General features: G+C 43.4%; 4 non-coding genes across 4 annotated transcripts; all 4 read left to right on the top strand.

Moving 5' to 3' along the window:
- The first annotated feature begins 1,512 nt into the window (after positions 1-1,512).
- On the top strand, positions 1,513-1,584 carry TRNAA-CGC (transfer RNA alanine (anticodon CGC)). Its single transcript has one exon. It is a non-coding gene; the product is annotated as a tRNA-Ala (tRNA).
- A 2,066-nt stretch (positions 1,585-3,650) lies between these two features.
- On the top strand, positions 3,651-3,722 carry TRNAA-CGC (transfer RNA alanine (anticodon CGC)). Its single transcript has one exon. It is a non-coding gene; the product is annotated as a tRNA-Ala (tRNA).
- Positions 3,723-5,788: 2,066 nt separating this feature from the next.
- On the top strand, positions 5,789-5,860 carry TRNAA-CGC (transfer RNA alanine (anticodon CGC)). The gene has a single exon. It is a non-coding gene; the product is annotated as a tRNA-Ala (tRNA).
- Positions 5,861-10,056: 4,196 nt separating this feature from the next.
- On the top strand, positions 10,057-10,128 carry TRNAA-CGC (transfer RNA alanine (anticodon CGC)). Its single transcript has one exon. It is a non-coding gene; the product is annotated as a tRNA-Ala (tRNA).
- The last annotated feature ends 4,059 nt before the right edge of the window (positions 10,129-14,187 follow it).

Here is a 14,187-nt window from a genome sequence, read left to right as displayed (position 1 = left end):
AGGTCCCCTGCTTTCCTTCACGCCAGCACAGCACATTTAGGTAGGTAAGCAATCCCCCTTTATGGTGATAAGATGTAGCTAAGAATGCACTATAGGAAGTGGCAATTTGTAGAGCAAGCTGCAGGTCATATTCATGATTTTCAAGATTAGACTGCAGTACTCCCACCCCACTCCCGCCGCAACCATTATTGAAAGAAAGATGAATGCAGCATGGAAAGCTGTACTGCCCAATCCTCCGATAGCTCAGTTGGGAGAGCGGAGGACTGTAGTGGAGAAACAGAAATCCTTAGGTCGCTGGTTCAAATCCAGCTTGGAGGAGTTTCCCCTTTTTTGTTTTCCATAGCTGCTTTACCTCTTGTTAAAACATTATGTGCCCCTCTGATTGAGAAACATTTCCCTAGCTCCAAATAAATGCTAGGACAGAAGGGTAGACTTCTTCTGCTTTCCAATGAAATTGACCACATAGTCATTTCTGAGGGATGTTGGAAGAGAAGTAAACAAGGACCTGCAGATCAGAATTCATTCCAAAGCCTTGACTAAATATATGAAGGCACTTGGAAGACTTCCAGTTTAATTGTACCAAGGTAGATGTTTCGGCAGCCGACCCAGCTAAAACTCACCTACAATGAGAGTGGCCATGGATATGAAAGAGGGAATCTAGAAAGACACCAACTCCTTAAAACTGAGCAAGATGCGATGTGGAGTAATAGCTTACAGATTTGGAGAAAATCTGAGATGTTTCTCTTGACAAAAGAAACACTGCAATGCCCTCTCTGAGGATGGAACTCAGGACCTTCAGATTATGAGACTGACGCGCTGCCTACTGCGCTAAGAAGGCTGCTTGAAACCGCTAACAAATGCGTCTACACACCATGAAGAGGGAAGGTAGCAAAAATGCTGTTCTCATGTTGGAATATCAATACAGTACGGTTGCCTCGCTGGATTAAAATTGTCTGCAGTTATAATGGTCAGAAGACTGCTCTTTCCCAGTGATTAAACCCACACCCCATACATTTAGAGATGCAAAAGAAATCAGGGCATACCATTCACCTCTCTAAGAAAGATCGTGCCATTTTTTCCCCCACATAACTGAGAATGAAATGGACTAAAACCCAGAATTAACATGCCGCCCCTAGCCGTAGATGCATCTAGATCTCAACGCTTTACTTGCTAATGTAACATAGCTGTGTGTCCTGCAAAAAGAGCAGGGCTACCTTAAGTCATCTCACAAGATGTGGAAGCAGCACTCAACCATATCCTTCTTTGATGTATCCTGAACCAGTTGCCTTGAATACTCTGGCTTTTTCAGATTGCATCTAGCTGTTGTGTGTGGGGAATTATTCATTCTAGAGTCAACCTTATTCCATAAAAAACGGTGCTAGAAAATCCAGCTGTAAGTCATGTGGAATTCCACACCTGACGCTTCCCATTCCAGTGTCATATGTGGTGAATGTACATTCAATAGAATTCCAGGTTTCCATGCGTAGAGCAAAACCACCCCCTACAGGATGTGGGGATGTAGCTCAGTGGTAGAGCGCATGCTTCGCATGTATGAGGCCCCGGGTTCAATCCCCAGCATCTCCAGCTTTTCGCCATGCTAATCTTGCCTTTTGACAGATAGCTAGGCTGGCATCATGAGTAAGGAAGTGAGATGTCATGCAGCTGGTGCCAGAACCCCACTTTCTTCGCCTTGCAAAACCTTTTGAAATGGGGCTATCTCATTTCCCGTGTTTATAGAAAAAAATAATCTTGATTCCATAAGAAACCAAAGTGGTGATTTATCTTGGCATTCTTAGTATAGAAAACGGGCACAGCTGTCTTGGTCATTTATTTGAATTCTTCCTCTAAACCCGAGACTCTTACCAGAAGGTTTAAGAAAAACTGAATGTTTTCTTCATCCTAATCACTTCTGAATGGTCCATTAATCTACTGGTTTTGCTTTTCCAGTTCCTTTCACAGAAGCATTAAAAATGCATGTTCTTCATCCTCCGTACGGAGTAATGACTCTCCTAACTTTCTGTCCTTTCCTTCATGTTCCCATGCTGTCATCCTTTTGCCAGAAATGCCTCCAAAGGGCTGTGGATTCTTCGGCCCCATGCCCTTTCAGGAAAACTCCTTTCTGTAGGATTTCTAATTCTAGGTCCCCTGCTTTCCTTCACGCCAGCACAGCACATTTAGGTAGGTAAGCAATCCCCCTTTATGGTGATAAGATGTAGCTAAGAATGCACTATAGGAAGTGGCAATTTGTAGAGCAAGCTGCAGGTCATATTCATGATTTTCAAGATTAGACTGCAGTACTCCCACCCCACTCCCGCCGCAACCATTATTGAAAGAAAGATGAATGCAGCATGGAAAGCTGTACTGCCCAATCCTCCGATAGCTCAGTTGGGAGAGCGGAGGACTGTAGTGGAGAAACAGAAATCCTTAGGTCGCTGGTTCAAATCCAGCTTGGAGGAGTTTCCCCTTTTTTGTTTTCCATAGCTGCTTTACCTCTTGTTAAAACATTATGTGCCCCTCTGATTGAGAAACATTTCCCTAGCTCCAAATAAATGCTAGGACAGAAGGGTAGACTTCTTCTGCTTTCCAATGAAATTGACCACATAGTCATTTCTGAGGGATGTTGGAAGAGAAGTAAACAAGGACCTGCAGATCAGAATTCATTCCAAAGCCTTGACTAAATATATGAAGGCACTTGGAAGACTTCCAGTTTAATTGTACCAAGGTAGATGTTTCGGCAGCCGACCCAGCTAAAACTCACCTACAATGAGAGTGGCCATGGATATGAAAGAGGGAATCTAGAAAGACACCAACTCCTTAAAACTGAGCAAGATGCGATGTGGAGTAATAGCTTACAGATTTGGAGAAAATCTGAGATGTTTCTCTTGACAAAAGAAACACTGCAATGCCCTCTCTGAGGATGGAACTCAGGACCTTCAGATTATGAGACTGACGCGCTGCCTACTGCGCTAAGAAGGCTGCTTGAAACCGCTAACAAATGCGTCTACACACCATGAAGAGGGAAGGTAGCAAAAATGCTGTTCTCATGTTGGAATATCAATACAGTACGGTTGCCTCGCTGGATTAAAATTGTCTGCAGTTATAATGGTCAGAAGACTGCTCTTTCCCAGTGATTAAACCCACACCCCATACATTTAGAGATGCAAAAGAAATCAGGGCATACCATTCACCTCTCTAAGAAAGATCGTGCCATTTTTTCCCCCACATAACTGAGAATGAAATGGACTAAAACCCAGAATTAACATGCCGCCCCTAGCCGTAGATGCATCTAGATCTCAACGCTTTACTTGCTAATGTAACATAGCTGTGTGTCCTGCAAAAAGAGCAGGGCTACCTTAAGTCATCTCACAAGATGTGGAAGCAGCACTCAACCATATCCTTCTTTGATGTATCCTGAACCAGTTGCCTTGAATACTCTGGCTTTTTCAGATTGCATCTAGCTGTTGTGTGTGGGGAATTATTCATTCTAGAGTCAACCTTATTCCATAAAAAACGGTGCTAGAAAATCCAGCTGTAAGTCATGTGGAATTCCACACCTGACGCTTCCCATTCCAGTGTCATATGTGGTGAATGTACATTCAATAGAATTCCAGGTTTCCATGCGTAGAGCAAAACCACCCCCTACAGGATGTGGGGATGTAGCTCAGTGGTAGAGCGCATGCTTCGCATGTATGAGGCCCCGGGTTCAATCCCCAGCATCTCCAGCTTTTCGCCATGCTAATCTTGCCTTTTGACAGATAGCTAGGCTGGCATCATGAGTAAGGAAGTGAGATGTCATGCAGCTGGTGCCAGAACCCCACTTTCTTCGCCTTGCAAAACCTTTTGAAATGGGGCTATCTCATTTCCCGTGTTTATAGAAAAAAATAATCTTGATTCCATAAGAAACCAAAGTGGTGATTTATCTTGGCATTCTTAGTATAGAAAACGGGCACAGCTGTCTTGGTCATTTATTTGAATTCTTCCTCTAAACCCGAGACTCTTACCAGAAGGTTTAAGAAAAACTGAATGTTTTCTTCATCCTAATCACTTCTGAATGGTCCATTAATCTACTGGTTTTGCTTTTCCAGTTCCTTTCACAGAAGCATTAAAAATGCATGTTCTTCATGCTCCGTACGGAGTAATGACTCTCCTAACTTTCTGTCCTTTCCTTCATGTTCCCATGCTGTCATCCTTTTGCCAGAAATGCCTCCAAAGGGCTGTGGATTCTTCGGCCCCATGCCCTTTCAGGAAAACTCCTTTCTGTAGGATTTCTAATTCTAGGTCCCCTGCTTTCCTTCACGCCAGCACAGCACATTTAGGTAGGTAAGCAATCCCCCTTTATGGTGATAAGATGTAGCTGAGAATGCACTCTGGGAAGTGGCAATTTGTAGAGCAAGCTGCAGGTCATATTCATGATTTTCAAGATTAGACTGCAGTACTCCCACCCCACTCCCGCCGCAACCATTATTGAAAGAAAGATGAATGCAGCATGGAAAGCTGTACTGCCAAATCCTCCGATATCTCAGTTGGGAGAGAGGAGGACTGTAGTGGAGAAACAGAAATCCTTAGGTTGCTGGTTCTAATCCGGCTTGGAGGAGTTTCCCCTTTTTTCTTTTCCATAGCTGCTTACTCTCTTGTTAAAACATTATGTGCCCCCCTGATTGAGAAACATTTCCCTAGCTCCAAATAAATGCTAGGACAGAAGGGTAGACTTCTTCTGCTTTCCAATGAAATTGACCACATAGTCATTTCTGAGGGATGTTGTAAGAGAAGTAAACAAGGACCTGCAGATCAGAATTCATTCCAAAGCCTTGACTAAATATATGAAGGCACTTGGAAGACTTCCAGTTTCATTGTACCAAGGTAGATGTTTCGGCAGCCGACCCAGCTAAAACTCACCTACAATGAGAGTGGCCATGGATATGAAAGAGGGAATCTAGAAAGACACCAACTCCTTAAAACTGAGCAAGATGTGATGTGGAGTAATAGCTTACAGATTTGGAGAAAATCTGAGATGTTTCTCTTGACAAAAGAAACACTGCAATGCCCTCTCTGAGGATGGAACTCAGGACCTTCAGATCATGAGACTGACGCGCTGCCTACTGCGCTAAGAAGGCTGCTTGAAACCGCTAACAAATGCGTCTACACACCATGAAGAGGGAAGGTAGCAAAAATGCTGTTCTCATGTTGGAATATCAATACAGTACGGTTGCCTCGCTGGATTAAAATCGTCTGCAGTTATAATGGTCAGAATACTGCTCTTTCCCAGTGATTAAACCCACACCCCATACATTTAGAGATGCAAAAGAAATCAGGGCATACCATTCACCTCTCTAAGAAAGATCGTGCCATTTTTTCCCCCACATAACTGAGAATGAAATTGACTAAAACCCAGAATTAACATGCCGACCCTAGCCGTAGATGCATCTAGATCTCAACGCTTTACTTGCTAATGTAACATAGCTGTGTGTCCTGCAAAAAGAGCACGGCTACCTTAAGTCATCTCACAAGATGTGGAAGCAGCACTCAACCATATCCTTCTTTGATGTATCCTGAACCAGTTGCCTTGAATACTCTGGCTTTTTCAGATTGCATCTAGCTGTTGTGTGTGGGGAATTATTCATTCTAGAGTCAACCTTATTCCATAAAAAACGGTGCTAGAAAATCCAGCTGTAAGTCATGTGGAATTCCACACCTGACGCTTCCCATTCCAGTGTCATATGTGGTGAATGTACATTCAATAGAATTCCAGGTTTCCATGCGTAGAGCAAAACCACCCCCTACAGGATGTGGGGATGTAGCTCAGTGGTAGAGCGCATGCTTCGCATGTATGAGGCCCCGGGTTCAATCCCCGGCATCTCCAGCTTTTCGCCATGCTAATCTTGCCTTTTGACAGATAGCTAGGCTGGCATCATGAGTAAGGAAGTGAGATGTCATGCAGCTGGTGCCAGAACCCCACTTTCTTCGCCTTGCAAAACCTTTTGAAATGGGGCTATCTCATTTCCCGTGTTTATAGAAAAAAATAATCTTGATTCCATAAGAAACCAAAGTGGTGATTTATCTTGGCATTCTTAGTATAGAAAACGGGCACAGCTGTCTTGGTCATTTATTTGAATTCTTCCTCTAAACCCGAGACTCTTACCAGAAGGTTTAAGAAAAACTGAATGTTTTCTTCATCCTAATCACTTCTGAATGGTCCATTAATCTACTGGTTTTGCTTTTCCAGTTCCTTTCACAGAAGCATTAAAAATGCATGTTCTTCATGCTCCGTACGGAGTAATGACTCTCCTAACTTTCTGTCCTTTCCTTCATGTTCCCATGCTGTCATCCTTTTGCCAGAAATGCCTCCAAAGGGCTGTGGATTCTTCGGCCCCATGCCCTTTCAGGAAAACTCCTTTCTGTAGGATTTCTAATTCTAGGTCCCCTGCTTTCCTTCACGCCAGCACAGCACATTTAGGTAGGTAAGCAATCCCCCTTTATGGTGATAAGATGTAGCTGAGAATGCACTCTAGGAAGTGGCAATTTGTAGAGCAAGTTGCAGGTCATATTCATGATTTTCAAGATTAGACTGCAGTACTCCCACCCCACTCCCGCCGCAACCATTATTGAAAGAAAGATGAATGCAGCATGGAAAGATGTACTGCCCAATCCTCCGATAGCTCAGTTGGGAGAGCGGAGGACTGTAGTGGAGAAACAGAAATCCTTAGGTCGTTGGTTCAAATCCAGCTTGGAGGAGTTTCCCCTTTTTTGTTTTCCATAGCTGCTTTTCCTCTTGTTAAAACATTATGTGCCCCTCTGATTGAGAAACATTTCCCTAGCTCCAAATAAATGCTAGGACAGAAGGGTAGACTTCTTCTGCTTTCCAATGAAATTGACCACATAGTCATTTCTGAGGGATGTTGGAAGAGAAGTAAACAAGGACCTGCAGATCAGAATTCATTCCAAAGCCTTGACTAAATATATGAAGGCACTTGGAAGACTTCCAGTTTCATTGTACCAAGGTAGATGTTTCGGCAGCCGACCCAGCTAAAACTCACCTACAATGAGAGTGGCCATGGATATGAAAGAGGGAATCTAGAAAGACACCAACTCCTTAAAACTGAGCAAGATGCGATGTGGAGTAATAGCTTACAGATTTGGAGAAAATCTGAGATGTTTCTCTTGACAAAAGAAACACTGCAATGCCCTCTCTGAGGATGGAACTCAGGACCTTCAGATTATGAGACTGACGCGCTGCCTACTGCGCTAAGAAGGCTGCTTGAAACCGCTAACAAATGCGTCTACACACCATGAAGAGGGAAGGTAGCAAAAATGCTGTTCTCATGTTGGAATATCAATACAGTACGGTTGCCTCGCTGGATTAAAATCGTCTGCAGTTATAATGGTCAGAAGACTGCTCTTTCCCAGTGATTAAACCCACACCCCATACATTTAGAGATGCAAAAGAAATCAGGGCATACCATTCACCTCTCTAAGAAAGATCGTGCCATTTTTTCCCCCACATAACTGAGAATGAAATGGACTAAAACCCAGAATTAACATGCCGCCCCTAGCCGTAGATGCATCTAGATCTCAACGCTTTACTTGCTAATGTAACATAGCTGTGTGTCCTGCAAAAAGAGCAGGGATACCTTAAGTCATCTCACAAGATGTGGAAGCAGCACTCAACCATATCCTTCTTTGATGTATCCTGAACCAGTTGCCTTGAATACTCTGGCTTTTTCAGATTGCATCTAGCTGTTGTGTGTGGGGAATTATTCATTCTAGAGTCAACCTTATTCCATAAAAAACGGTGCTAGAAAATCCAGCTGTAAGTCATGTGGAATTCCACACCTGACGCTTCCCATTCCAGTGTCATATGTGGTGAATGTACATTCAATAGAATTCCAGGTTTCCATGCGTAGAGCAAAACCACCCCCTACGGGATGTAGCTCAGTGGTAGAGCGCATGCTTCGCATGTATGAGGCCCCAGGTTCAATCCCCGGCATCTCCAGCTTTTTGCCATGCTAATCTTGCCTTTTGACAGATAGCTAGGCTGGCATCATTAGTAAGGAAGTGAGATGCCATGCAGCTGGTGCCAGAACCCCACTTTCTTCGCCTTGCAAAACCTTTTGAAATGGGGCTATCTCATTTCCCGTGTTTATAGAAAAAAATAATCTTGATTCCATAAGAAACCAAAGTGGTGATTTATCTTGGCATTCTTAGTATAGAAAACGGGCACAGCTGTCTTGGTCATTTATTTGAATTCTTCCTCTAAACCCGAGACTCTTACCAGAAGGTTTAAGAAAAACTGAATGTTTTCTTCATCCTAATCACTTCTGAATGGTCCATTAATCTACTGGTTTTGCTTTTCCAGTTCCTTTCACAGAAGCATTAAAAATGCATGTTCTTCATGCTCCGTACGGAGTAATGACTCTCCTAACTTTCTGTCCTTTCCTTCATGTTCCCATGCTGTCATCCTTTTGCCAGAAATGCCTCCAAAGGGCTGTGGATTCTTCGGCCCCATGCCCTTTCAGGAAAACTCCTTTCTGTAGGATTTCTAATTCTAGGTCCCCTGCTTTCCTTCACGCCAGCACAGCACATTTAGGTAGGTAAGCAATCCCCCTTTATGGTGATAAGATGTAGCTAAGAATGCACTATAGGAAGTGGCAATTTGTAGAGCAAGCTGCAGGTCATATTCATGATTTTCAAGATTAGACTGCAGTACTCCCACCCCACTCCCGCCGCAACCATTATTGAAAGAAAGATGAATGCAGCATGGAAAGCTGTACTGCCCAATCCTCCGATAGCTCAGTTGGGAGAGCGGAGGACTGTAGTGGAGAAACAGAAATCCTTAGGTCGCTGGTTCAAATCCAGCTTGGAGGAGTTTCCCCTTTTTTGTTTTCCATAGCTGCTTTACCTCTTGTTAAAACATTATGTGCCCCTCTGATTGAGAAACATTTCCCTAGCTCCAAATAAATGCTAGGACAGAAGGGTAGACTTCTTCTGCTTTCCAATGAAATTGACCACATAGTCATTTCTGAGGGATGTTGGAAGAGAAGTAAACAAGGACCTGCAGATCAGAATTCATTCCAAAGCCTTGACTAAATATATGAAGGCACTTGGAAGACTTCCAGTTTCATTGTACCAAGGTAGATGTTTCGGCAGCCGACCCAGCTAAAACTCACCTACAATGAGAGTGGCCATGGATATGAAAGAGGGAATCTAGAAAGACACCAACTCCTTAAAACTGAGCAAGATGCGATGTGGAGTAATAGCTTACAGATTTGGAGAAAATCTGAGATGTTTCTCTTGACAAAAGAAACACTGCAATGCCCTCTCTGAGGATGGAACTCAGGACCTTCAGATTATGAGACTGACGCGCTGCCTACTGCGCTAAGAAGGCTGCTTGAAACCGCTAACAAATGCGTCTACACACCATGAAGAGGGAAGGTAGCAAAAATGCTGTTCTCATGTTGGAATATCAATACAGTACGGTTGCCTCGCTGGATTAAAATTGTCTGCAGTTATAATGGTCAGAAGCCTGCTCTTTCCCAGTGATTAAACCCACACCCCATACATTTAGAGATGCAAAAGAAATCAGGGCATACCATTCACCTCTCTAAGAAAGATCGTGCCATTTTTTCCCCCACATAACTGAGAATGAAATGGACTAAAACCCAGAATTAACATGCCGCCCCTAGCCGTAGATGCATCTAGATCTCAACGCTTTACTTGCTAATGTAACATAGCTGTGTGTCCTGCAAAAAGAGCAGGGCTACCTTAAGTCATCTCACAAGATGTGGAAGCAGCACTCAACCATATCCTTCTTTGATGTATCCTGAACCAGTTGCCTTGAATACTCTGGCTTTTTCAGATTGCATCTAGCTGTTGTGTGTGGGGAATTATTCATTCTAGAGTCAACCTTATTCCATAAAAAACGGTGCTAGAAAATCCAGCTGTAAGTCATGTGGAATTCCACACCTGACGCTTCCCATTCCAGTGTCATATGTGGTGAATGTACATTCAATAGAATTCCAGGTTTCCATGCGTAGAGCAAAACCACCCCCTACAGGATGTGGGGATGTAGCTCAGTGGTAGAGCGCATGCTTCGCATGTATGAGGCCCCGGGTTCAATCCCCAGCATCTCCAGCTTTTCGCCATGCTAATCTTGCCTTTTGACAGATAGCTAGGCTGGCATCATGAGTAAGGAAGTGAGATGTCATGCAGCTGGTGCCAGAACCCCACTTTCTTCGCCTTGCAAAACCTTTTGAAATGGGGCTATCTCATTTCCCGTGTTTATAGAAAAAAATAATCTTGATTCCATAAGAAACCAAAGTGGTGATTTATCTTGGCATTCTTAGTATAGAAAACGGGCACAGCTGTCTTGGTCATTTATTTGAATTCTTCCTCTAAACCCGAGACTCTTACCAGAAGGTTTAAGAAAAACTGAATGTTTTCTTCATCCTAATCACTTCTGAATGGTCCATTAATCTACTGGTTTTGCTTTTCCAGTTCCTTTCACAGAAGCATTGAAAATGCATGTTCTTCATGCTCCGTACGGAGTAATGACTCTCCTAACTTTCTGTCCTTTCCTTCATGTTCCCATGCTGTCATCCTTTTGCCAGAAATGCCTCCAAAGGGCTGTGGATTCTTCGGCCCCATGCCCTTTCAGGAAAACTCCTTTCTGTAGGATTTCTAATTCTAGGTCCCCTGCTTTCCTTCACGCCAGCACAGCACATTTAGGTAGGTAAGCAATCCCCCTTTATGGTGATAAGATGTAGCTGAGAATGCACTCTAGGAAGTGGCAATTTGTAGAGCAAGTTGCAGGTCATATTCATGATTTTCAAGATTAGACTGCAGTACTCCCACCCCACTCCCGCCGCAACCATTATTGAAAGAAAGATGAATGCAGCATGGAAAGATGTACTGCCCAATCCTCCGATAGCTCAGTTGGGAGAGCGGAGGACTGTAGTGGAGAAACAGAAATCCTTAGGTCGTTGGTTCAAATCCAGCTTGGAGGAGTTTCCCCTTTTTTGTTTTCCATAGCTGCTTTTCCTCTTGTTAAAACATTATGTGCCCCTCTGATTGAGAAACATTTCCCTAGCTCCAAATAAATGCTAGGACAGAAGGGTAGACTTCTTCTGCTTTCCAATGAAATTGACCACATAGTCATTTCTGAGGGATGTTGGAAGAGAAGTAAACAAGGACCTGCAGATCAGAATTCATTCCAAAGCCTTGACTAAATATATGAAGGCACTTGGAAGACTTCCAGTTTCATTGTACCAAGGTAGATGTTTCGGCAGCCGACCCAGCTAAAACTCACCTACAATGAGAGTGGCCATGGATATGAAAGAGGGAATCTAGAAAGACACCAACTCCTTAAAACTGAGCAAGATGCGATGTGGAGTAATAGCTTACAGATTTGGAGAAAATCTGAGATGTTTCTCTTGACAAAAGAAACACTGCAATGCCCTCTCTGAGGATGGAACTCAGGACCTTCAGATTATGAGACTGACGCGCTGCCTACTGCGCTAAGAAGGCTGCTTGAAACCGCTAACAAATGCGTCTACACACCATGAAGAGGGAAGGTAGCAAAAATGCTGTTCTCATGTTGGAATATCAATACAGTACGGTTGCCTCGCTGGATTAAAATCGTCTGCAGTTATAATGGTCAGAAGACTGCTCTTTCCCAGTGATTAAACCCACACCCCATACATTTAGAGATGCAAAAGAAATCAGGGCATACCATTCACCTCTCTAAGAAAGATCGTGCCATTTTTTCCCCCACATAACTGAGAATGAAATGGACTAAAACCCAGAATTAACATGCCGCCCCTAGCCGTAGATGCATCTAGATCTCAACGCTTTACTTGCTAATGTAACATAGCTGTGTGTCCTGCAAAAAGAGCAGGGATACCTTAAGTCATCTCACAAGATGTGGAAGCAGCACTCAACCATATCCTTCTTTGATGTATCCTGAACCAGTTGCCTTGAATACTCTGGCTTTTTCAGATTGCATCTAGCTGTTGTGTGTGGGGAATTATTCATTCTAGAGTCAACCTTATTCCATAAAAAACGGTGCTAGAAAATCCAGCTGTAAGTCATGTGGAATTCCACACCTGACGCTTCCCATTCCAGTGTCATATGTGGTGAATGTACATTCAATAGAATTCCAGGTTTCCATGCGTAGAGCAAAACCACCCCCTACGGGATGTAGCTCAGTGGTAGAGCGCATGCTTCGCATGTATGAGGCCCCAGGTTCAATCCCCGGCATCTCCAGCTTTTTGCCATGCTAATCTTGCCTTTTGACAGATAGCTAGGCTGGCATCATGAGTAAGGAAGTGAGATGCCATGCAGCTGGTGCCAGAACCCCACTTTCTTCGCCTTGCAAAACCTTTTGAAATGGGGCTATCTCATTTCCCGTGTTTATAGAAAAAAATAATCTTGATTCCATAAGAAACCAAAGTGGTGATTTATCTTGGCATTCTTAGTATAGAAAACGGGCACAGCTGTCTTGGTCATTTATTTGAATTCTTCCTCTAAACCCGAGACTCTTACCAGAAGGTTTAAGAAAAACTGAATGTTTTCTTCATCCTAATCACTTCTGAATGGTCCATTAATCTACTGGTTTTGCTTTTCCAGTTCCTTTCACAGAAGCATTAAAAATGCATGTTCTTCATGCTCCGTACGGAGTAATGACTCTCCTAACTTTCTGTCCTTTCCTTCATGTTCCCATGCTGTCATCCTTTTGCCAGAAATGCCTCCAAAGGGCTGTGGATTCTTCGGCCCCATGCCCTTTCAGGAAAACTCCTTTCTGTAGGATTTCTAATTCTAGGTCCCCTGCTTTCCTTCACGCCAGCACAGCACATTTAGGTAGGTAAGCAATCCCCCTTTATGGTGATAAGATGTAGCTAAGAATGCACTATAGGAAGTGGCAATTTGTAGAGCAAGCTGCAGGTCATATTCATGATTTTCAAGATTAGACTGCAGTACTCCCACCCCACTCCCGCCGCAACCATTATTGAAAGAAAGATTAATGCAGCATGGAAAGCTGTACTGCCCAATCCTCCGATAGCTCAGTTGGGAGAGCGGAGGACTGTAGTGGAGAAACAGAAATCCTTAGGTCGCTGGTTCAAATCCAGCTTGGAGGAGTTTCCCCTTTTTTGTTTTCCATAGCTGCTTTACCTCTTGTTAAAACATTATGTGCCCCTCTGATTGAGAAACATTTCCCTAGCTCCAAATAAATGCTAGGACAGAAGGGTAGACTTCTTCTGCTTTCCAATGAAATTGACCACATAGTCATTTCTGAGGGATGTTGGAAGAGAAGTAAACAAGGACCTGCAGATCAGAATTCATTCCAAAGCCTTGACTAAATATATGAAGGCACTTGGAAGACTTCCAGTTTCATTGTACCAAGGTAGATGTTTCGGCAGCCGACCCAGCTAAAACTCACCTACAATGAGAGTGGCCATGGATATGAAAGAGGGAATCTAGAAAGACACCAACTCCTTAAAACTGAGCAAGATGCGATGTGGAGTAATAGCTTACAGATTTGGAGAAAATCTGAGATGTTTCTCTTGACAAAAGAAACACTGCAATGCCCTCTCTGAGGATGGAACTCAGGACCTTCAGATTATGAGACTGACGCGCTGCCTACTGCGCTAAGAAGGCTGCTTGAAACCGCTAACAAATGCGTCTACACACCATGAAGAGGGAAGGTAGCAAAAATGCTGTTCTCATGTTGGAATATCAATACAGTACGGTTGCCTCGCTGGATTAAAATTGTCTGCAGTTATAATGGTCAGAAGCCTGCTCTTTCCCAGTGATTAAACCCACACCCCATACATTTAGAGATGCAAAAGAAATCAGGGCATACCATTCACCTCTCTAAGAAAGATCGTGCCATTTTTTCCCCCACATAACTGAGAATGAAATGGACTAAAACCCAGAATTAACATGCCGCCCCTAGCCGTAGATGCATCTAGATCTCAACGCTTTACTTGCTAATGTAACATAGCTGTGTGTCCTGCAAAAAGAGCAGGGCTACCTTAAGTCATCTCACAAGATGTGGAAGCAGCACTCAACCATATCCTTCTTTGATGTATCCTGAACCAGTTGCCTTGAATACTCTGGCTTTTTCAGATTGCATCTAGCTGTTGTGTGTGGGGAATTATTCATTCTAGAGTCAACCTTATTCCATAAAAAACG

Source organism: Pleurodeles waltl, unplaced genomic scaffold, assembly GCF_031143425.1.
Source record: "Pleurodeles waltl isolate 20211129_DDA unplaced genomic scaffold, aPleWal1.hap1.20221129 scaffold_70, whole genome shotgun sequence".
Classification (NCBI taxonomy): domain Eukaryota; kingdom Metazoa; phylum Chordata; class Amphibia; order Caudata; family Salamandridae; genus Pleurodeles; species Pleurodeles waltl.
Note: the sequence above shows the minus strand (reverse complement) of the source record. Positions and strands in the feature narration are given on the sequence as shown.